The sequence below is a fragment of the Passer montanus genome, unplaced genomic scaffold, assembly GCF_014805655.1.
Source record: "Passer montanus isolate IOZ18808 unplaced genomic scaffold, ASM1480565v1 scaffold35, whole genome shotgun sequence".
Classification (NCBI taxonomy): Eukaryota; Metazoa; Chordata; class Aves; order Passeriformes; family Passeridae; genus Passer; species Passer montanus.
This window is the reverse complement of record NW_024368263.1, coordinates 7,619,483-7,644,263: the sequence shown is the minus strand read 5'-3', so window position 1 is coordinate 7,644,263 and position 24,781 is coordinate 7,619,483.

Here is a 24,781-nt window from a genome sequence, read left to right as displayed (position 1 = left end):
GCTGTTCCCTTGATAGATGGCATTTTCTAGGTCAGGGTTTTCCATTAATTCTCTCTCCAGCAAAGCCTTCCTGGTGCTGTATCAAAATTATTAAACCTCTCTTGCAGGGATGGAAAAATCAGGGAGAAATTCCATGGAGGGTCACAAAACAAGAGGTTCCCTGGAGTGTTTTAAGGAGCACCTGAACTGCCTGGAAGGGGTTGGGAGTGGAGAACAGATTTAAAGCCAGGAGCAGCGGGTTGGCAGAGTTACCTCTAATGATGACACACATTAATTGCGTTGATGATAATGCCCCATAAACACCCTGATGAGTGGCAGGAGGAGCTCAGCAGTGGCTCCTGCAGAGCAGGGCAGCCTGGAGGGGAGCTGGGATTGCCTTGGGTGAGGAAAGAAAAGCAGCAGAGACAAGGGAGGGAAGCAGGAAATAAAAACCTCAGTGATGTTTTAGTCCTGCCACAAGTGGAGTTCATGGCTGCACAGGGCTGGGGACACTGGGTTTTGATGGCTTAGCAAAGGAGCCCTCTGGAGAACAAACCCTGCATTATTTCTGGGATTGTGAGGTGCCCATGTGTCGTTGCACATGTAAATTCCAATACTGCAATGTAAAATCCAGGGATTTATGGCAAAGGCTGGGGTTGCTACCCACACCTGGCTGGCAACTTCAGCAGAGACAGATTTTCAAACAGCACCGCATTGCTCCACAATCTGAGTCTGCCACAGCTTCAGTAAGTTGTTATGTAAGTCTTCAGGGAATAAAAAAACTCCTCAACAACAACAAAAACCATCTCCAAACCCAGATCACATGGAGAACATTGTGGGGTTATGTTGTATTTCCTGACTCTGTGACTGTCACCCTTTCAGGAGGCAAAATGGGCACCAAGGACTGATGTTTTCCATCCCCCTAGTGCAGTTCTGAGCCTGGGCACGATCCTGGGACAACAATTTGACAACAAAACCATGGAAAATCTGAAAGTCCTCTGATGAAAGTAGAACACTGACAGCTTTGCTCTCAGCAGTCCATTTTTGGGTCTCTGGGCCAAAGATGCAGCTCTTATTTTGAGGGTGTGAATGTGAAAAAGTCAGAATGACAGCAATTTAACCTTTGTCAGAGTTTTTCAGGATATATTGGAGGGTTTCTTGTGAGTCTGCCCCCAGACAGCCGTGAGTGAGCCACAGAATGCACAGAGCCAGGGCTGGGCTGATTTAACGAGATAAAACCTCCTGTCAGGCTGAGCTGACACTTTCACTGAGCCCCTGGGCTGGAGCTGAACCCAATCCTGTTTATCCTCTGCTGATTAAACACCCTCTGCTTCTGAGGCTTGTCCAGCTCTTAAAAATGCATCTTTTCACCCTAAAAGTTGTTTGGGGGGAGCCATGTCCCTGGATTTGGACATTCCCAATTCTGCCATCAGTCATCCTGAGCTCCTGTTTCCATGAGGGGAGGGGAATCCCTCTGGAGAGGGATTCATTCCACGTCAAAATCCATGTCTGAGAGGGAGAATGGATGGATTTTGGGAAGGGATTGTTTCTCTGGATGCCCAACCAAATTATTGCACAGGAGCTCAGCTTCTCCATGGCCCAGGATCCCTGCAGGTGCCTGCTGCACACCCACCCAACGTCCTGGTGCTGCTCTCCAGGAAAAGTGGGCATCTGCCAGGAGATAAATATGAAAAATAACCCAAATTCTCCCATGGGCTGAAAAAAGAACCCAAATTCACCCATTCACCTTCCATGGCTGTGAAGGACTTTCCATATTTCACTGTCTACTTATCTCTGTTACCTCAGATAAATTAGGTCAACCAGGGAATGTGGCCCATGTGCTAAAACCATCAGGGGATGATGTCATGGCCCAAACGAGTCCTCTTTGAGGAGTTTAAAAGGTAATTGAAAGGTTATTTTTTTTAGAAGTTCACTCCATTTTTTTTTTTCTAATGGGAAGTAAATGAGATTCAGGTCATATTCAGGCAAGCTCAGGGTGAAGTCATAGGGTGAGGAGAGGGAAGATGGAGTTGAAGATTAATTTGATTAGGATTTCTTAAGATAATATTTGATTTTATGAGGGGGTTTAAAAGCAGCAAGGTCCATTTACTAAATCTGAGCTGTTCATCAATTTTTTTTCAGGCTGCACAGAAAGGTGCAGAGCTTTGCTTGGAGTTAGATGGTCACAAGTGGAGAAAAATTAACACCAGGTACAATAAGAATCTGGAAACTGTTAACAGAAAAGTTGGATTTGATTAAAGGCAGAGTTGAAGATTCTCTGATTTCCCCATGAATTCCTGAATTTTTGTAACACACAAACTCTTACTTCGGGTGAACACATTTGAGTTTTAATTCTATTGCAACAAATAAACTGAAAAATCCACAGGGAGGAAACAATTCCTTGCCATACTCCTGGTTTCCAGAGAAAAAGTTATTGAAGGCAGAGATTTATCTCTTGTTGCTGACAACTAAAACTTTGAGTGAAATAGGAAATAATTTGGATTCTAAGGATAAAATTTCAGAGTGAGCAGGCACAAATTCCTTCAGGAGTAACATCCAAGGATAAGATCCAGCACCCAGCTCCTGAGTGAGGGTGTAGGACATTGAAATCTTGCGCAAAAGGAAATTCTGAAATACAGAAACCCACCTGGGTTCTTAGAGAAGAATTGTTTTGATTTTGAGGACACAGAATTCTGCAGGCTGTTCTAGCTCTGGGCAATCCATCAGTGTCACCTAAATTTAAGGATGAGGAAAAAAGGAAGGGGTAAAAAAATCCCTCTATTTTTCTGTTTGCAGTCTCCCAGTGCATCCCCAATGGTGGCAGGGCTATTAAATATCCATCACACCATCCCAGCAGCCCAGGAGTGTGTTTGTGCAGGAATTTGGAGAGTCACAACGCCTCCCCTGGTGTCTGGCAGGGAGTCCTGGGTGCCTGGAGAGGGGATTTTCTGTGATGCTATTTACTCTGAAGCTGTGACAAGGGATTAGCAGCTGGGGAGGGACCAGGAGGAGCAAGGACTGATTCTACAAGGCTCCAAGGACAGTTTGTTCCTCTTGCAACCTGCAAGGGCTTTCTTCGGTCAACAAAAGCAAACAAGAGATTTCCAAGGGAATAAACAGGGAAAAATTGGAGGGGAAAAGAAATTAATGGAGCTCCCCAAATGAGGCTGGCTTCTTTCCCCACAGACAACCCTGAACCAAGATGATTCCCACACTAAAAAAGGTTGAGGGGGATTGAAACCCCGTGGTTTTTCTCCTTATTTCCCCCATATTTGTGACCCCCCCCCACCCTGCTGGAAGTGCTGATGTGGCTGTGACCCCCAGTTTTGGGAATATTCCTGCTGCAAGGCCCTGGGGCTGCAGATCTGAGCCAGCTCCTCTCCCCCTGCTCTCCCTGGCCTTTGGCCACCAGCCCAGCCCTGATGTCACTCCAGAGCCACACAGACATTATTTTCCTCCTCCTCTTCCAGGAGCTTTCCACCTTATCAAAGGCTCAGTATTTAACCAGCTTAGGCTTGACCCAGCTTGCTTGGGGAGGCTTGGCCCCAGCCCAGCCCTGCAGGCAGCTCAGAGCTGCAAACCCCAGGCTGGGACTGGCATCTCCTCCAGCAGCACTGCACCCAGAATTTACCTGTCCAGAGCTTAGGGACAACCTGCTGGAATACTGGGATTCACCCCCAAACTCTCTGTGCCACTGTCCTACCACCTTCACAGGGATTGAGGATTTATTCCCAAATCCTATCTAAGATTTATCTCTGTCAGTTTGAAGCTATTCCCCTCATCCTGGCACTGAATGTCCTTATAAAATCCAATAAAAATCCAATAAAATCTTATAAAATCCAATAAAATATCTTCCCATCTTTCTTTTGGGTTCCCTTCAGCTCCTGGAAGGGTGACAAAGGTCACCCCAAACCCTTCTCCAGATTGAATTTTGCTGTTGTGATCTTTTAATCCCCATCCTCTGCTAGTCACACTGTAAATAAAAATGTAATTATTAAGGAAATGTTTCTTTTTTGAAAGGGGACAGGGATATAATCTGTGAAAAGAAGAAACTTGAAGCCTCATCTCCCAAAGCAGGAGCTGCATTCCCAAAGAACCAATTTGTGCTAATTCTCCCTCACCCACAGCACTGAGGAGCACCTAAATGTGGAGAGAACAGCACTTTTCTCTCAGGAGCAGGTAAGAAAAACCCTCTAAAAATTAATTTATAGCATATTTTTCTTCAATCCATGATGGTCCAAATAGGCTTGGTCCTAATTTCACTTAGGGCTGGGAAGGGAGTTCAGGAAAACATCTGGATCTCTCCAGATTAAACATGGGTGGAAGTCTGTGTAATGAATTGAGTTGGCCCTGGGATCATTTTGCTCATCCTTGCTTCTGTGAAAATATTTGCAGTGTGACTTTGGGGCCAAGTGAGCACTGCCTGTGTTTGTCAAGGACCACGAGGAATGTTTGGAGGAGAATTTTGGAAACCGGCTCAGCGTGATGTGGATTAGTATCATTTCAGCCTTGCCATAATTAAATACCAGCAGCAATTAGCAAACAACAACCAGAAAGTGAACTTTGATAAAAAAATGCCTTTAGAGAAAATCCAGCTACCACAAGGATTTATAACATGGGGAAAGTGCAAATCACAGCGAGGGCTTTTATCTCTTTTCCTCCAACTCCAAAGGCCTGGAAAGCTCCCTGGGCACACAGGATTTCTCCTGCAGCAGCCTGTGGTGAAAAACGGGACTGATCAGCTCTGAAATTCTGCTTGAGCAACATGAATCCCATATTTAGGTGCTCTAAAATTCTGTTTTAGCAACCTGATTTTATTGAGGTTGCTCAGGGAGCCCAAAAACTCTTTGGGGACTGCTGACACTGAGAGAGTTCCTGGAGCATCTGCTGCCCAAGGAATTGGGATGCTCAGGGAATCTCTCCCACCTGTGGATTTGGCTCCCAGGAGGGCTGCATGGGAGGAGTTTTTGCTTCTTTTTTGCCAAGGTTGGGATTAAATGTGCTAGAGGGTATTTCTTGTTGGACTCAGATGTTTATTAGTTCCTGTCTCTGTCACAGTCTCACAAACCCTGAGTTCTACAGCACTTCACTCTAACAAACTAAAAATGGAGCCCCATCTCTCTCTACAAGGCCTTTTAAGGATAAACTGTCCAATTAAGAAATGACACCTAAATTATTTTTACTTTTAAACCAATAACCAACCACCTGTGCCTGCAATGTGGACTTTTTTATCCAATGACACAAAACCACCCAAACCCATAGAGAAGAAGGTGAAGAAGAAGAAGGAGCATCCTCTGCCCTAAAACCTCCATCTTGCTTTATATCTATTACTGTATTCTAAACCCTTAAACTGTGAGTTTTCCACCCTGTGATATGACACATTTCTATTCAAACTCCACATCTATAATCTCACTTTTCTCATTCAATTTTGGAAGCCTTTTCCAGGGTCTCAGTTTAAATGTGGTGTTTTCTTGAGGGTCTGTGCTTTTTAACACACGAAATCTAAAATGTTCAGTAATCAGGGTTCCAACAGCTGCAAGCAGCACTGAAGGATTTTTTTATCATAACTGGGTAATGCTGTTCTTGTTCTTTGAGGGCAGAAATGCAGGGACATGGGAAATCAAACCAGTAAAAAAAAAAACAAAAAAAAACCCAACAACTTAGGAAGGTGGAATGGGAAAGAAAAGAATAACTGGAATCCATCATTTGTGAAACAGCACAATGAGAGACAGGAATAAAGGGCCTGGAGATTTGTAGGATTGTCTGAATTCATCGGAGGAGCAACACAAGGAGCGAGGCTTTGTGGCTCCAGACTCAATATTCTCACAGTTTTTGTGCCCATCCCACACTTTTTGATGCCCATCCTGCAGCTTTTGCTGTCCATCCCACAGTTTTTGATGCCCATCTGAAATTAAAGTGTCCCCCTGGAGTCTTTAGTGGGGCAGCAGAGGAATTCTGCATCTTCGGTGCTGTCTGCCCAGACTCCATCCAAAGGGGCACCCCCTGAGCCTTTCCGTCAGTGGGATGTGAGGGGAGGAAGAAAAGGAAAAGGGAAAAAAGAAGGAAAAAAAGGAAAAAGAAGGGAAAAAGAAGGGACAAAGAAGGGAAAACAATGGAAAAGAAGAAGGAAGGATAAAGGAAGAAGGAAAAAATGAAGATGGAAAAAGGAAGAAGGCAAAAGGAAAAGGAAGAAAAAAAAAGAAGGTGAAAGGGAAGAGGAAAAGGAAGATGAAAAAAAAGAGGAAGAGGAAAAGTCTCTGAGAGAAAAGAGTGCCTTCAAACATGAAATATTCCCTTCATTTATGGCCCACACAATTTTTGGGACTGCCTGCTGTGCCACAATCCTTTGTCTGGAGCCCTTTCGAGCAGCCCATCCAATCCCCTCTCTCCTGGCTCCAGAGCAGGAGCTCACCCCATCCATCTCAGCACCTGTCCCATTGTCCCTTTTCCATGGACCACCCAGCCAAGAGCACCCTGGAATCCCAAAGTTTGCCATATTTCCACATTGTTTGGTGTTTGGGTTTGTGTTGGGGTTTTTTTCTGATATAAATAAACTGTGACAGGCTCACATGAGTCAAATTAAACCCATTTTCATGTTCCAGTATAATCTGGCTGGACTCATTTACACTAATTAGAACTAATTATGTGCCTGCTAAACTGGTAGGTTTGATTGTGGGAGGTGCAGGCACTGAATCACTTCATGCTTTTCACTTGGAGAGCGCCTTAAATCTGCTTTATCTGCAAGGCAAAAAGACCCAAAAGTTATAAAATCTCCATGAGCTCAGACCTTGCAGATGGGGAAAATCAACTCAGCTTCACTCAAACTCCACCAAGTTTGGTTCAGTGTTTTGATTTTCAGTGTTCTGGTGCTCAGAGGGGTCTGTAAATCCATTTTGAGCAGGACACAATGAGGAAGATGACAATAAAAGGATGACAATCAGCAGGGAGGGCTGGGGAGGGACGCCAGGGTTGTGTTTTGGGAGTGCTGGGCAGAGCCGGGAGCAGCTCCATGGGGAGCTGGGACATTCAGCCAGGAGAAATCATTAAGGGGACACTTTTGTTCTTCCCCAGGCTGGATCCTCCAGGGATGAAAGGAGGGCAATGTGCAAACAGCCTCGTGGGACAGCATCCACCAGGCACAGCTGCTCCCAGTGCAGTTTCTGCCTGGAATTTCCATGGGCTCCAGAGCTCTCCAGACACAAAATCCAAGAGTTCCCCTGTGGCATTTGCAGTCTCTGAAAAATCCCTTCATCCAGGATTTTTCTCCTGGGAAGCTGAGAAGCCTCAGAGAAAAAGGAAAACAATTCTTCTCTCATTTGCTTCTCCTGTGTTGTGCTCCTTTGGAATGTGGTTGGAGATTGTTCACCCACAGGTGATTGTTCCATTGGGTTCTGCTGTGAGTTGTTTTCACTCTTTGGCCAATCAGGGCCAAGCTGTGTCAGACTCTGGAGAGAGTCACCAGTTTTCATTATCATCTTTTTAGCCTTCTGTCTCTGTCCTTGCTGTATTCTTTAGTATAGTTTAGCTTAGTATTCTTTAATATAATATAGTATCATAAAATAATAAATTAGCCTTCTGAGAACATGGAGTCAGATTCATCATTCCTCCCTGCCACGGGGATCCCTGCAAATAGAATATTCCCCCAAAAGTGCTCAGGCACCAGGCACTAAAGGAATGGGAAATATCCTCCAGGAGCCCTTGAGACAAACATCCCTGGGGTGCTCTGGTAAAACCAACACCTGTGGCTGCAGACTTTGAGATAAACACCAACTTTGTGGCCTAAATTCCTCCTAAATTTAAATTTCCATCATTGGGAACCCCATGTCTTTACCCAAATAAAAACAAAGGCAGGGAATGTTCAATTTACTTAAATTTACACCATTGTAATTTCCATGTCTTTACCTAAATAAAACCAACGGCACTGAATGTTCAATTTACTTAATTTACATCATTGGGATCTCCATGTCTTTATCCATATAAAAAACACAGAAGTGAATGTTCAACTGACTTAAATTTACGTCATTGTAACTCCCATGTCTTAGTCAAATAAAAATAAGGGCAGTGAATACTTTATTTGTTTTAAAAGGTGAGACGCTGTCCTTTAAAATCTGGAGTTCTTGGTTCTTCAGACCTTTCTGCCATTTAGCCCCTGGAACCAGAACTGTTTTTAAAGGCTGGGGGAATTAAATGTCATTAATTAAATTAATGAATGCTCAGGAGTCCCACAGGGACATAAATTTCTACACATCTTAGGATTTAATACAAGGTACAAAATGCAAAATATTCTACTTTTAGGCTTTTGCTACATGTAGAGCAACACTGTAGGGAATTAAAATCAATTTATAAAAACTGAGTTTTTTATAAAAACTCAACAGTTTGAGCTGTTTAGGTGTTGTTAAAGCTTCTTCCTGTCCCATGGATATGAAGTCGGGAATTTTCCCAGGATGTGTGTTCATCCCTGAATTAGTGACTATGGCTGGGGGACACAGATTTGAAGTCACTTAGGAGAAATCAAGGCCTTTTAAATAATTGACAGCTTTAGCACTGAACAAAAAAAAGGGGGTTTTCATCTTCATTTGGAGATGGGGGAAGGCAGAATGGGAGAAGGGAAAAGGGAAAAAGGGGAAAGGAAAAAGGAAAGGGAAAATTAAAAAAAAAAATACCTAGAAGAGGGGGAGACCAAGGAAAGGTGAAATGAATCTTGTGCGTCACATAAGCTCTGGGACACTAACTCTGTGCCTCTGCCTTGTTTGTTGACTGTGCCAAAAGGAAAACTCACCAGCAGCTGCCCAGGAACCTCCCCTGGGTGCCCTGGAGCATCCCCTGGGTGTGAGGCTCTGGCACAGCTGGGTGTGGGGGTGGCAGAGCCCCCAGGGACACTGATTTTAAACCCTTTTGCTCTCAGTCCCTAAGAATGAGGAATCTGATTGGTTTTCCCCGTGCCAGCCACTCCTGCAATGGCTCTGAGCTCTCAGGATGCAGCTCCCAGCTATCCCTGGTTTCCCAGCTCGGCACTTTGGGCTCTCCAGCTCTTCCAGGCTCCCTGCAGGATGATGTCAGAGCAGGATTTCAGCGAAATCCCCATTGTTTGGCTCGCACTCGGTGGAACTCGTGGGTTTTTTTGCTGTCTGACTATTTTTATTAGCTCAGCTGCATCTTTTTTTGTTAGTTGAGAGGATCTGTGGTTCCTGGGGAGAACTCACATTCCAGACTGCAATATTTTATCCTGGTTTTAAGCTTGAAATTGGGTTTTATTTTCCCCTACCAACTGATACTTTAAAAAAAAAATTGTGTTTTGGTGTAAATCTGGATGAAACCATCCAGGTCTCATCAGCAGCACTGGGCTGGAAGCAGGAGTGGAGATAAAATTACTTTGTCCAGCTGGCTGATTTCCACTGGCTTATCCATGAATTCACTGGATCCAAGAGGAGGAGGCTCTCATAGAATTTTCCTGCTTTTCCAAGTGTAAAAAATCTGCTTTCCTAAAGGAAATCCCACAGCACCCTCTTGTTGTGCATCCCCAACCCCTCACACAAACCGGGGATGACATAAATGTTGATGGGAATGAATTTGGGGATCACAGGATTGTCTGAATGTGGAAATATTCCTGCCAAAACCCCTTGGGAATTCAGCCAGGCTGTGGGAAATGGATTTGTAGAGAAATTTTAAAGTTTGGTAGAAGGCTTATGTAGTATATATTTGTATATAAGCTTTGAGATAAGAAATACTGATTTAGAACTATTATGGAATAGGATAGATATTGTTGAGAGAGAAATGGAGTTAGAAAAAAGTTTTAAAGGATGGTTTTGTAAATAAGATTAGATATTTTGGAGAAATAGAATTATGAAAGATATATTGTAATAGGATTTATGAGGGGTAATTGTAGATTATTAGTTTTAATGTATTTTATAGTATGATGTGATAAAACTTGATAAGTATATTGCAGTTAAGAAATAGTTGGGTTTTGATTGTAGTAGCATGAATTATATTAATTTATTTATATAAAAAATTATACATAATTACTTTTTATAAAGAATGAAACATTAATATTGTTTCACTTTTTATACAAGACCAAAAATAGAATAAAAGTTTTTAAAACATCTCTCAGTTATCCCACCTCTGGCTCAGAAAGGAGCTTGATCCAACACCAGGGAAGGAAAAACCAAGAAAAAAAAAAAAGAAAAGAAAAAAGGAAAAAAAGGAAAAAACCCCCAAGAGCTGTGTGGGCAAAGAAAGCCAGCAAAGCCCCCTTGGGTGCTGCAGTTTGGGCAGGAAGGTGTTCCCTGTGTCCAGAGCTTCCCTCTGTGTTGCTTTCTTGATTTCTGGGCCTCAGGCTGGGCCTTCCCTGGGGCTCCCCTGTCTGGGGAGACCCCTCTGGAGCAGTTTTGTGTCAGAAAACAGAGACCTACTGGGCTTTTTTCGGTCTTCAGGTTCTCATTTGTTATTGTCTTATCTAAAGTTTTGCACTCTGTCCACACCAGGCTCAGCACACTGGAAAAGCACCACAAAAATGGCCAGCAATCTCTTGTTACAAGGTCTTTTAAGGCTAAATCCAATTAAGAACTGACACCTAAATTATTTTCCCTTTTAACTCAATAACTGATCCCAAAGATCCCGCAATGTGGATTTTTCTGCCCAATTACAGAATGCCACCCAAACCCAAGAAGAAGAAGGAATATTCTGGTTTGAAAGCAAAACCAGTGAGAGACTCCAAGTCAGAAATACATCTTATTAGGAAAAGGGAAAAGAAAACCAATATGCATGCAACAGTACAAAAGAAAAACCACTGACAGAGTCAGAACACAACCTGACACCCTGCTGGTCAGGGTGTTGGTAGCAGTCCAGTTGGATTGGTGGCTGCAGCCCTCCTGGAGTGGCAGATGTGGTTCTGTTGGAGTAGGGATCCTGTAGAAGGGTATAGTCTTCCTCTGAAGAGCCAGTGGAAAAGACAGCCATTCCTCTGGGAATCCAGTGGAAAGACTGACTGTTCTGTCCCAAACCCAGATTATATCCAGGTAGGGATGCTTAGCTCCTCCCCCCTGGGCGGAGCATCTCACTATGCACTGTTACCATTCATGGGTGGGTCCATTAAACAGAAATGGCTCCTGGAGGGAGTTATTGCTGAGTCATGTGGAAAGGCATTGATGGGCCCATTAACAGGAGATAGGGAAGAAACAATGCCCCTCCTGGTTTCAGCAGCTCTTGAGGATGGGAATAGAATATATCTTAATATCATAACCTAGGACAAGGAAGAATAAGCGTGAAGAAGAAACCCAGGACAGCACCCTGTGCCCTCCATCTTGCTCCCATCCACAACATACTAAAAATCCCAAAACCTAAATTTCTCACCAAGTGATCCACCTACACTACTCTCTATAATCTATTTCACACTTTTGTGGGTTCTAGCCTGTCTTGAAGTCTTGGAAGCCTTCTCTATGAATGAGGGTCAAAGTCAGAACTCCCCTGGGGGTCAGGACACTCCAGAGCAGAGAAATATTCCCAGTGCCCCGGGTTTCCACACATCTGAGCTGGGAGCTGAGTGTGGAGGATGAGCCCTGAGTGAGCCCCAGCCCCAGCTGAGCCTGACACACTGCTCCTGGCTGGGAATGTCTGCTTGGAGCTGGGATCTGACCCAGCTGAGCCTGGCACGCTGCTCCTGGCTGGGAATGTCTGCTGGGAGAGGGGATCTGACCCAGCAGATCCCGGGATAAAAGGGAGCTGGGTTCTGTGACATTCACATTCTCTGAACAGAGAGATATAATTCTCTCTCTCTAAGTTTTTTCCTGGAGAAGCACAGAGAGAAGAAGAGAAAACCAAATCTTATCTCTGTTCTCTGCTCCTGTTGTTTTGCACCTGTTGAATGTGTTATGGAGATTGTTTACCCAAAGTGATTTGTCAATTGGATTCTGCTGAGGATTGCTTTGTTTCCTTGGCCAATTGGAAAAAAGCTGTGTCCTGACTGTTGGGAGACAGTCACAAGTTTTCTTTAGTATTCTTTAGTATTCTTTGTAGTATAGTTATAGTAGAGTCTAATGTCATACAGTATAGTTTTAATAAAGCAAGTGTTCAGCATTCTGAAGCCTTGGAGTCAGATGTAAATCATTCTCTGAGTTGGGGGTCACCCTGTTTTCAATAGGGTTCACATCCCACATCCAGGCTGCTCCCAGCCTCTTCCTGCACAGTCACCACCAGCTTAATCCCCGCCAACACTCCCAGCTGCCTCCTCTGTGGGCTGAAAATGCCTTTTATTTGACAACTTTACATCAAATCAACCCTAAGCCTGCGCCCAAACCATGCCCACAACTCGTAGCTTCCATTTGCATCCCTTCCCAAAGGAGGGGAGCCAAGAGCTGCCTCTTTTTGGAGGGAATTGTGCAGCTCCCAAAGCACTGCCAGCTTGAATTTGGGGTGGAAAAGAACTGGCCAGACTGGCAGGAGCTCTGTTCAAACAATTCACCACCATATCTCAGTGTCTGCAGCCTCTCTATCTGCAATTAATTTGGGGAATTGAAAGGCTTGGATAATTAAATGCCCTCGGCAGTGCAGGGAGTGAGAAGGGATCTGGACAAGCTGAGAGAAATCAAATTCTTTTAATTCACAAATCTTCATGTTCCTGAGGTGTTTCCTTGGCTCTCTCAGGGCTTTTTTTGTACCCTGTGGTATTTTCTGGGTCCACACTTCAGGCTCGAGCCCATGGGGCAGGTTCCCAGTGAAACCATAGCAGGGAAATTATAAAGTTATTATTAAGTTATTATTAGGGCCATGTTTTCCAGAATAGAAACTGCAAGGAAAACAACCCCACTGCAGCTCTGCCCATGTAATTAGGCAGCAGACAGAGTTCTTAGTCACGCTGGATTTCTGATGTGGGGCTGCTGCAAAGCTGACAGGACACCCAGGGAAAACAGGATGACTGTGCAGATTCCTGGAGAGGAGCCTGCATGGAATAAATCCTGAATATCCTTTGCTGATTGAAGATGCAGAGTTTGCCCATAATACTGGGTTCAATCTGCAATCTGAAAACAACCTCAGCTCCTAACGAGCCATTTCAGATCTTTATTTCTTGGAGGGTTTGACCTGACTCATGCAAAGCTCTGAAATCCAATTTTTAATCAGCAGTTTCTCTCAGAGGCTGTGTATCAGGCTGGGAATCTCATCAGAACAGGATTTCTTGTGAGATTTCCAAATCCTGATGGCAGAAAATGCCACAAGAAAGGAGCAGCTTTATCCCAGCCAAACCCAGACGTTTTCAGAGCCATGCAAAACCAAACAGTGAAACACAGGGAAGGTTTTTTTGGGGTTCCTGTTAACATGACCAGATCTCTTTGTGGTCCCTCTGCTTCAGCCACAATAGCCTGATGAGGAATTGCCATTTCTCAGCAGCTCAGGCTGATTTCTCATTCGGAGAAGGAGATTTCTTTGTGCTGAGCAGATCCTGTCTTGCCAAAATCGGTGCTGGGAGAGGGCTCCACACAACACCCCAGTTCTCAGCAATGGCAGAAAGAAACCCCAAATGCAAACAGAGCCCAGCTCACCCTGTTATTAGTGGTTAAAATGGGAGCAGCTGCAATATTGGAGCCTGATGTGGTCCCACTTGCTGCTGAACAGTGTCAATTTTATTTTTTCTTTTTAAATATCGAAGTGTAAAACGCAACTCAAAGCTTTCTCTTCTCGTCGAGAAATCCCAAAGATCTTTAGTGCCCTCTACAGCCACTCTGGATCCCTTCTCACCCTCAAGACTCCTCTCAGTCTGTGTCCCTGTTCTTCTCCCCGTTTCTGCAGTGAGCTGCAATGTGCAGCCCCTCAAACGAGCTTTCAGCACTGCATTAATCACCAGCCTTAATGGGCAATTCCAGCTCTTTTCCTGCTAATATATTTGCATGCTCTTTACGTAAGAGAATGCTCCAAAGTACAGCCTGTGCAGCTGGAGAACCACGAGCTCGTTTCATCCCCACCCCAGCTATGCACAGTGTGGTTTGTATCCCCCACCAAAAAAAAAAAAAAAAAAGAAAGGAACAGAAGGCACAGTTTTGCTCCTTGTGCACTCACACCTCATCTCTTCTGCCAGGAGCCAGCAGGAGATTGTGGAGAACTCATGGAAAAGTCCTGAAAACCCCAAATTGCTCTGCAGGCTCAGGATTTACCCTGAGGGATTGCACAAAGCAGAGTCAGAGATGGTTTGGGTTGGAAGGGAGCTGGAGGATCAGCTCATTCCAGCTCCCAAACTGGGGTAAGGGACACGTGGGCTGGTTCAAACAACAAAAATGAAAGTATGGAGCAGTTTCCATGGCCAAAGGGCTGAAAGCTCCTTGCAGATTGTAAGGATGGTAGAGCTCTTGGATCAGGGAAAATCAGGATAGAGCTGTGGTGGGAGCTGGGATTATGCTGAGCTGCCATAGCTAAAACGTGATTTCAGACACCTTCTCCTGAGCTTTCCAGACCTGAAACATCATTTCATCCTGATTCTCCTGATCTGCCATAGCTAAAACATCATTTCATCCAGGGGATTATGCTGAGCTGCCATAGCTAAAACATCATTTCATCCACTAAAGCACCATTCCCCCAGCATTTCATCCCCATTCTCCTGCACTTGTCATAGCTGAAACATCATTCCATTCACCTTCTCCTGAGTTTTCCAGAGCTGAAACATCATTTCATCCCCGTTTTCCTGACCTGCCATAGCTAAAATATCATTTCATCCACCTTCTCCTGAGATTCCCAGATCTGAGACATCATTTCATCCAGCATTTCATCTCTCTTCTCCTGAGCTTTCCAGAGCTAAAGCATCATTTCATTTGCCTTCTCCTGAGATTTCCAGAGCTAAAATACCATTTCATCCCCATCCTCCTGAGATTTCCAAAGCTCAAACATAATGTCAGCCACATTCTCCTGAACTTGCCATACCTAAAACATCATTTAATTTGCATTCTCCTGAGATTTTCAGAGCTAAAATACAATTTCATCCACCTTCTCTTGAGGTTTCCAGATTTGAAACATAATTTCATCCCCATTTTCCTGACCTGCCATAGCTAAAACATTATTTCAGACACCTTCTCCTGAGATTCCCAGATCTGAAACATCATTTCATCCAGCATTTCATCCCTCTGTTCCTGTGCTTTCCAGAGCTAAAATACCATTTCAGCCCCACTCTCCCAAGATTTCCAGAGCTAAAATACAATTTCATCCACCTTCTCCTGAGCTTTCCAGAGCTAATTCATGCCCATTCTCCTAGCTAGCCATAGCTAAAATATAATTTCTTTCCCATCTCAGGGAACTCCTCGATTAACTGGGAATTTTCCATTTGTTGACAGGGAATATCATCCTTCGACTGCTCTGCTGCTGGAACAAAGTCCCCAAAAATATCCCGTGAAGGAGAAGTTCACATAGGAGCTGAGCCACATCAGCAGAAACTCCATGGGCTGAGGGACTGCTAAAGCCCTAAATAATAACAAATATTTTATTTACAGCTGGTAAATGACCCCCAGATGTTTGGGAACAGCCCCTTCCTCGGCAGATGAAGGAAAAAGCCAGAAATAATCCTGAGAACTCCCAGATATTTCAGCAAACCCTGGTGCTCCAAATGGCAAAACCCTTTTTCTTCCATTACGTTTCAGCCTCTTTCTCACTTTTACAGTTTCCTGGAAAACCAAATTATTTATTTATTGGAGGAGGTGGAGGCAAAAAAATAAAAAAATTCAATTGAAAATATTATTTTCCCTGTGGTGTTTTCATTTCAAAACCCAGTTTGATTTTGTGTGTGTGTGTGGATATGAAATAAAACCTTGAAATGAAAACTTGTGTTTCATTTTGAAATGTCAGCCTGGGCAACACTTTCAGTGCAGAGATGGGACTTTATTCCTGTCTTTAAAAATATTCAAATAAGATTTCCCTGCTTCATTTTAAGCACTTCAATTTTTCATCACCTTGTTTCCTTCTTTGCTGACTCTTCCCTCCTCCTTTCCCCTCTGCTCATTTTTTTTCTATGCAGAAAAAGGCACAAAACCAGAAAAAATATGGTAAAAATAATTCCCATCTTGGTTTCTTTTTTTTTTTTTTTCCAGACAGCATCATATTGAATATTTTTTCCATTTATAAAAGAGTGACAAGTGGGAAAAAGGGAATAATTTAACTTTTTTTCATCCTTTTTCACTTTCTATTCTCCAGAATGATGAACTTTGAACTGAAAAACTACAAGGGGTGAGGGAGGCATTCTTAAAATCAGGATATTTCCAGTTGGGATCTGAACAGAACCAGTCCCTATTCCCAGGTTTAGTCCAGGATATTTCCACTTTGGAGCTGAAATATAACCAGTCCCTATTCCCAGGTTTATTTCAGAGTATTGTTAGTTGGGATCTGAACAGAACCAATCCCTTCTCCCAGGTTTCCACTCCCCACACACAAATTGCGATGGAGGAGATAAGTGTGGGGGAACTGGTGACAATAAAATGAGATTTAACTGGAGCCTTGTCTTCAGTTCCTGATGGAAAAGGAAAATCTCCTGGAGGACAAGGGAAATGCAGCTGGGAAATGTTTCAGGAGCCTCAGAGCTCTATCAGGTACCCAGGAAAGGAGAATAGAGACCCCAAACCTCTGACAGGCACATCTGAGTGGGGGCAGAGCCACTTTATCATGGAGGGATGATGGGCAGAGTCTCTGTTCCTGTTCTCTCACGTGGTCCCTGAAAGCCAGAGGTGAATCCAGTGTGATTTGGGGAGAGAGCTGGGAGGGAAGGAATGTCAGACTCCAGCTTGGTTTTCTCCCCCATAAATTCATCCTTTCCATGCTCCTGTCCTTTGTTCAGCCCCTGCTCACAGGAATAAAGAGCTCTTTGCTCCTGGTGGGGCTGATTTTCCAGCCAGCTCCTAGAAAATAAACAGATTCTCTATTTTGCATAATTGATTTGCTGGGTCAGGAGCTGGTTTGGCACCACAGGAGCAGCTGGCTTGGGGTTCACTTTGGGGTTTGCACAGGAATTAAACCCAGCTCCAGGCTGTGCCCAATCCCTGGCAGTGCCCAAGGCCAGACTGGATGGGGCTCGGAGCCGCCTGGGACAGTGGAAGGTGTGGGTGGGAACTGGAGGAGTTTAAAGCCCCTCCCATCCCAAACATTCCATGATTCCATGACTTTGTGAGCACAAAACTCCTTCACTCCTTGAGACCAGTCACTGCCTGTAGGAAGCAACATTCCCAAACCCCATCCAAGCCATGGAGAAAGCCAACAAATCCTCCAGACCTCAGCAAAGCATCTCCAGAGCTGAGGAGAAATGGGGAATTCCAGGACAGGCTCAGGGACAGAATTTTCTGTGGAAAAACAGAGAAAGAAAATGAAATTAGCAACTCCAAGCTCTGAACTGGAGGAAGCAGAGAGTGCTTCTGTTTTAATAATCATTAGTCCTGTGCAGATAGGGCAGTGACTCCAGCATCCATTTATTTTGGGAATTTGCCCCAGCCCAGGGCTCTGTCTGTCCCTCTGCCTGGGCCTTTTTGTGGCTGCTGACTGGGTTTCACCAACCTTGACACTTAAAGGCCAAAAATCAATCTTCCAAGGACAAGATGGCCAAGATTACTAAATTATGGGCTCTTCATTATCTTGAGGTACCTGCTCAGGACAGATGAATTGCCTTCAAGTCAGGGCAGAAAATCCTCCAGGGAGCAAGCAAAGAATAATGTGCAAATACTGCCTGAGCACACGAATGTGCACCAAAGGCAAAAGGGAAAAACACACATCCCATTGCTTTTTTCCCCCCACTCATTCTGCTTCCTTTATGTTCAGTTGCTGGAAGATGGAGACATTTATTAATTCTCCATGCAGGAAAGTAAACAGAGATCTCCATCCTCTGGGGTTTGGAGTCTGCTCTCAGCTGTCCCTGAGGAATCTTCCTGCCCTGCCTAATGGGCTCTGACCACAGCAGATCCATCTAGGGGGGACCATATCATTTTCTAAAGCCTCATTTAGGCTTATACACAAAGAAAACACGGCCCTGTCACGATGAAGAGATTTCAACTCCTTCAAGCTCCTTTCGCTTTATTTCTTGTAGCTGATTTGAAATGCAGGGCTGGGTTTAAGAAGGGAGAGGAGAGGGAAAGGAAGGAAGGAAAGGAAATAGCACAGGAGCTGATTTGCCAGAGCTGCATGAAATGATGGATTTTAAAAGTCCATTTTAAAGAAAGTGGGGGAGCTTTTTTAGAACAAGTGCCTGCCATAAAAGAGGGAGAAGGGAAAAGGACATTATCTGGTCTGGTAGTTTTCAGGAAGTTGTGGTCCCAATTCCCTAAAAATAAAATTCCTTTATGATCATCACTTTGCTTATTACTTCTCTTGGAGTAGCACCCTGAAAACATCAGCAGAATTTGGGATCCTATTGTAAAACCAGACTGCCCAGACCTGGTGATTGACTAAATCTGCAACAGGGTGTGAGGACCAAAAATTCCCTCCAGAATAGGCCAGGAGCTCAGAACTTGGTTTTAATCTCAGTTTCAGCTGAAAAATGAAAATGTGATCATTATTTTTGAACCCAGCTGTTGGATTATGTAACTGAGAAATGTTTTAAAAACTTTTATTCTGTTTTCAGTCTCATGAAAAGGGTGAGACAATACAGATGCTATAATTCACACCATCACAATCAGAATTCTCTACAAATCCACTTCCCACACCCAAGTGTATCAGAAAGATTTATTCTGATTTTATGGAAAAGTTCAGCTGTGAAAAGAGCAAAATTCTGATTTTGTTATGGTTTAACCTCTCTCATTTCCAGCTCCATGTTGGAATGGAGATGATGGCAGAGCAAAACTGGCCAGGAATGATTTGACAGAAGCAAGGAGAGCCCGTGACCCATCCTGGTGTACAGGGAAGGGAATTTCCAGGTAAGAAATCTCCCTGGATGAAATTTCTCAGCCCAATCCACTCCTGGTGGAAACCACCACCAGCCAGAGGAGGCTCCAGTGGAAGCTCATAAAATAAGAAGAGATTAAAGAGCATCTCAACAGCAGAATGAGATCTCCTCCCTCCTTATTCATGGAGGAGTTTCATGTTTAATATCCATGGATTTATCCCTGAGTTCCCTGTCCAGGACACCTCCCAGCTGCCAGCCTGGGCAGGAAAATCAGCCCATCTTTTTAGTAAAAGGTTGATTTTCTGGTAATGCCATTAAAGAGGAGATTTTGGAACAATAACTAATCTGTTCTCTGGGATATTTGCACACTGGAATTCCTCTTCCCTTCCTTGATTTTTTTTTTTTCCATGAGGAAGAAAACTGAATTGCTATAGATAATCTAAAGCTGACCTGGCTGATTTATGGTACATAAAATGATTGGTGTGGAGCCCATCTCAGGGAGTTTTATCTTTTCTGGGGCAGAACTTTAACAGGGAAAATTTAGTGCAGCTCTGAAATCAGCAGAGCAAAGACCTGGTCCTATAAATTTAAGGACATTGAAATATTCCATAATATTTCAAACCCTTTTGGAGCCTCCAGCAGAAAGGGATGGAGCTGATTTGGGGGCCTCTCTGAAATGATGGAAACACCCCAATTTGGGCTCATCAGAGATGAGAATCAGGAATGATTTCTCTAACCAGCAAAGGAGATCTCTGCTGTAGGATCTGCCTGGGATGGGACATCAGGGTCCCGTTTATCCTCACACCAGCACCAAGTGATGTGGACAACCAAGACACTGGTGAAGAGTTCCTGTGGATAAAAAGAAAAAAAGGTGTTGAGCTGGCTCTAATTCAGTGTCCAACAGCAGCTGCTGACAGCCAGGCAGGCAGGGCCCGTTGCACAGGGTGTTTTTCATGGCTGCAATCTCCTGTCGCAGCCTTTGCAGAAGTGGAATTAAAAATCTTCCCTGCTTTGTGGTGAGGACAGACAGATGCTTTCCTGCTTTAATTCCTGAGTGGCCAGAACATGTTCGTTGACATTTCAGCTTGATGTTTTAATTGGCTGATTTGAATAAAACTCAGACAGGTTGTGTTGCTCCGTTTGATTTCGTGTCTCCCAGCCCAGCAGCCAACAAAAAGAAGACAGAGGGACAAGGAGGGGCACTGACTTTTCACCTCTCTGATTCTCTCCCTGTTTTGTTGAGCTCTTAATATATTTAAATTCATGCCTCTTAAATTAGCCCTGTGTCCTGCAGGGGCTGAAATTACATGCAGCAACTGGGGCTGGAAGGACTGGTGGTCCAAGGGGATGAGCCACTTCTTGGTGCTGTCCCACCAACCTGGGCCCGAAATCCAACTAAAATAATATTTTTCATTTGAAATAGAACCAAAGCTGTGATATTAAAAACTCCCAGTGCTAAACTTCATGACAAATTTTATTTTTGGGGTGGATTTTATCTAGAAACCCTTTCTTTTGCTCCCATTCAACTAAAAATTCACCCAGACAGGTAAAAATCCTATAGATTTTGGGGAGAAAAACTCCATGTGTGCCCAGGGCCAGAACTGGAGCCTGTGTGCTGCTATTTAGCAAGAAAGAGAGAATTCTTTTCTCCACATAGCAGAAAGGAAATTGTGCTTTACTGTATTGTTTACCCTTCCCAGTACTTCAATTTTCCCTTTGTTTAATATTTCAGCAGAAGCCATTTATCTTCCTGGATGATCAAATAAACTGGGTGGTAAAAGAACGGATATTTAATTCGTTGGGAGGGGAAAAATGGTATTAAAGGTGGACCAAAGGGATCTGATTTGGAAACAGAGTCCTGTGAGATTTGCTACCTCACACTTGCCTCAGTGCCCAAGGGGAAAAAAGGGATTTTTATCATCCCAAAGAAAGATTTGGGATATTCTTTCCCAGCCCTGCAGTGCAGGGGGTGCAGCTCTGAAAGCTGATATTGGGCTGCTGAAAAAGAGCCAAAAAAAAAGAGATGAGGGGTATCATGATGGGAATTTCAGGGACTATCAGGATTTGGAGATAAGGAGTATCAGAATGGGAATTTAGGGGTTATCAGGATTTGGAAATAAGAGATATCAGGATGGGAATTTAGAGGTTACCAGGATTTGGATTTCAGGGGTATCAGGATCAGAATTTCAGGAGTTGCCAGGATTTGGAGATAAAGAGTACCAGGATGGGAATTTCAGGGGTTATCAGGATTTCAAGATAAGGAGTATAAGGATGGGATTTTCAGGAGTCACCAGGATTTGGAAGCACAAGGAGCTCCTTAGGACAGGAGGGGTGAGGTTCAAATGCTGGGAAACATCAAAAACAAAAGGTCCTGCCTGAAAAGGGAAATTTTCTTTCAGCCCTCCACGATCTTGATCCCAGTTTTTCCATGGCTTCAGAGGGATTTTCTGGCTGGGACACCAGGCTAAACCTGACCCCCACTGTGGTTCTGTGGCTGATGAGCTTCTTTACCAGTTTAAAGCAGGACCAGGTCTGACAGGACTTAAAAACCTCCTGGAAATGGGAAAATTTACAGGATTTTTCCCATCTAAGCATTTTTTTGGCAGGCAGAAAGGTAGGATTCTCTTCTTTCCCCACCAAACATCTCACGGGGTGCAAATACTTCCCTTTTTCTACTTTTTTTTTTTTCCCCTACTCAGCCTTTTTCTGAGAGTTACTTAAATAGAAGGTGCTGATTTTCCCTGTGACAGCACAAATTTGTGTCAGGGTGTTCATCATCCTCCCTTTCATCATTTTACTCTGTTTTTTTAGAGGAAAAATGGAAATTTAATACTTAAGTGACACCTATTTGATTACAAACACACATAAAACCCAAAACTTTATCTCTTTCAAATCTGTTCCTTCTCCCAGTTTTGATGGAGAGGTGTTGCCTGGCAGACACAGAATTTGTGTAGCACCATCACCAGGAAAAGAGATAAATTATAAAGATGAAAGCCCTTGTTTCATCCCCATCTCTTTCTGCAGCAAATTGCTAAAATAAAACTCATCAAGAAATCTGCTGTGGGTATCAAAGCTCCTTTTAAAACACTTTTTCTTTTGCTCTGATCTGAATTTTTTGAGTTTGAGGAAGGATTAAGCAAATTAAGAACAGGAAAGTGTAACAACACCAGACCTTTGAGGACCAGCCTTGATTTTTCCAGCATATCTCACCTAACCACAGGAATATTTTTTCCTGTGAAGGAGCATTTAAATATTTATTTGAAAATGGTGAAGTGCCTTCCTATAAAGACACAAATCATTGTTTGAGTTGGCAGGCCCGAGAGCGAATGAAATACCTAAATGTGGTTCAGATATTGCCATTTATTATTTTTATGAGAAAAAATGTACCCTGAAAGAAGCTCTCGAAATACTTGATTATTTTTGGGATCAGGCTGTGGGTAAAAAACCACTGTTGCTATATCAAGTTTTGGAGAATAAGAGATAAACTTGACCAGAATTCATGGATCTATGTAGCTTTAATGCTGAATATTGGTGGTTTTAATTTTTTTAAACATTTTATAGACTCAGAGCCTGGTGTTTCTTATGTTACAATTTCAGTGGTTGAAGTTTTGGGGTTTCATTCAATCACTGGTGTACATTGAGTTTAGAAAATCTCATTTTCTATGTGAAATCTCTGAAGTTTAAGAAGGAAGTTGAGCTCCCATCATCATCTTGATGAAGGTTTTCTGGTCAGGATCTGCTCTGAAATAAATGATGCCCAGCCAGGGTCATTGTGTCATGAGCCTTTAATTAAGATTTTTTTCATTGAATGATAAAAATCTGTTTGGGAAAAAAAAAGGGAAACATTTACAAGGACATTAGAGGCCACAATTTGATAATTTTAATGCCTGGTGTGGAAATAAAATATGATCTCCACAGTGAATACAAGGATTGGGGCAGGAAAAATAAGGAAAAAGAATCCTGGCCATGATTGAAGAAGGAGAATTTGTTGATTTGAGTTGGTTCTGCTCATAGGGGAGAGGGCAAACTGAGGAATTTTTAACCCAAAGCTTTAAAGCAGAACATTCAAACAGACACTGGCTGCAAATATACAACACACACACACACAAATAATTTTTAAAAAGGTTAATTTGTTTTCATCTGCTCATTGCAGTCCAAGAGGTGAAGTTTGTTTTTCCTCTTGCAGCAGTGCAGGGAGGAGATATGCCCCATATGCCACCACCTCTGCTGCCGGATGTTTGCCAGAGGATTTTCCCTCCCCATCCCCATCGCCATCGCCATCGCCATCCCCATTCCTGTCCCCAGTCCCATTCCTGTTCCTGTTCTTGTTCCCATTCCTATTCCCACTCTGATTCCCATCCCCATTCCCATCCCTCTTGCTGTTCCCATTCCCATTCCCATCCCCATTCCCATTCCCATTCCCACTCCCATTCCCATTATTCCCATTATTCCCATTATTCCCATTATTCCCATTATTCCCATTATTCCCATTATTCCCATTATTCCCATTCCCATTCCCAGCTGTTTATTTGAGAGGCCCTTTCCAGCCTGGTGCAAACGTGCTGATTATGAGGCCTAAAAAATGAAAGATTCCTGCTGTGGGTAGGGAGAGCCCCGGGTCATCCTCACAGGGCTGAGCTCTGGGGCCAGGGGTGCCTGTGGCTTCCAGGACAGCTCAGGATTTCCCTGGATTTTTGAGGGATCCACATTTAACAGAGGAGCAGGCTCCCACAAGAAAGAGACAGAAATTATTTCTGGTTTTGGAGATGTGTGCTGGCCAGGCCAGAGGGGACATGGCGGTGATGCCTCAGGATTTTAGCTTTTATATTTTTCATCTATTTGTAATCCTGCAGTTCTGCAGTGTGTAACTCTAAACTCCATGTGCAGTGTGAGCTGCTGCTTTCCCATTTTGGGCAGACACAACAATTCCTCTCCAGGCCTGGCAGTCAAGAACACCTCACTGCCTCAGGCCTGAGAGATGGAAACAAAAGTGAGTTGGCAGCAAATTTGGGGTAAATGACTTCATTAGCTGAAGCTGTAATTGGAAGATTAACCCCAATATGCAAATGGACCAAACTTATAAAAGTGTCAAAACCTGTGACCCCTTGTCCATTTTGGGTGGGCTTTATCTTCTCTAAATGTACCTGAAGGCCCTTCAATAAATAAAACCACTTTTTATTCTCTGAATTTTGTCTGGCCTCTGTTTTTAGGTAGCCCCAAAAAGTCATCAGCAGAAACTGAATAATTGAGCTGGTGGAAACGGAATAATCGATCTTCCCCTGGACAAATAATTCAACCCCTGGGCTGCCCCAGGAAAGGGATTTGTGCCTGTGAGCCCACAAAATCCTGAAGGACAGTGTTCCCCCTGGGACTCCTGGAGTGCTTTGGGTGGGAGGGGACCTCAGAGCAGGGGCAGCTCCAGCAGCCCAGGCTGCTCCCAGGTCAGTCCCAGCTCAGCATCCCCACGGGCTGAGCTCTGCAGGGATGTCCTGGAGGGGCCGGGTGGCCCCAGAGGGACCCAGCTCTGCTCAGGACAATGGTGCAAAGCCCAGCCTGGCCCTGGCCAGGCCTGGCTCTGTCACTCCCTATTAGTCCCTCTGTCCAATTGCTCCACTGCCCCTTGATTGCTTTGTGTTTTCTCATAATTCCCAGTCTTAATTCCACCAATAGCCAGAAAACTTCCTATCATGCCAGTCACAGAGACAATTATATAAGAACCTTTCATTTTTTTTCTTTTTTTTTTTTGTTCTCCCCCTCTTTTTATTCCAGTTTAGAGAAAACAAAGAGCCCCATTCATTCAATTTGCAGCTGAGTCTCTCAGGTTATGTAAATTGTTAAATCATCCATGCTCTTTCTTTTTAGCCATATTGCAAGCAGGGAATTTCCATACCCAGTTGAAACCCCACAATTGATCTATCCCGACAAACACGGCCATCAAGAGCTTCATCTCTTTTTTTTTTTTTTTTGGGCATC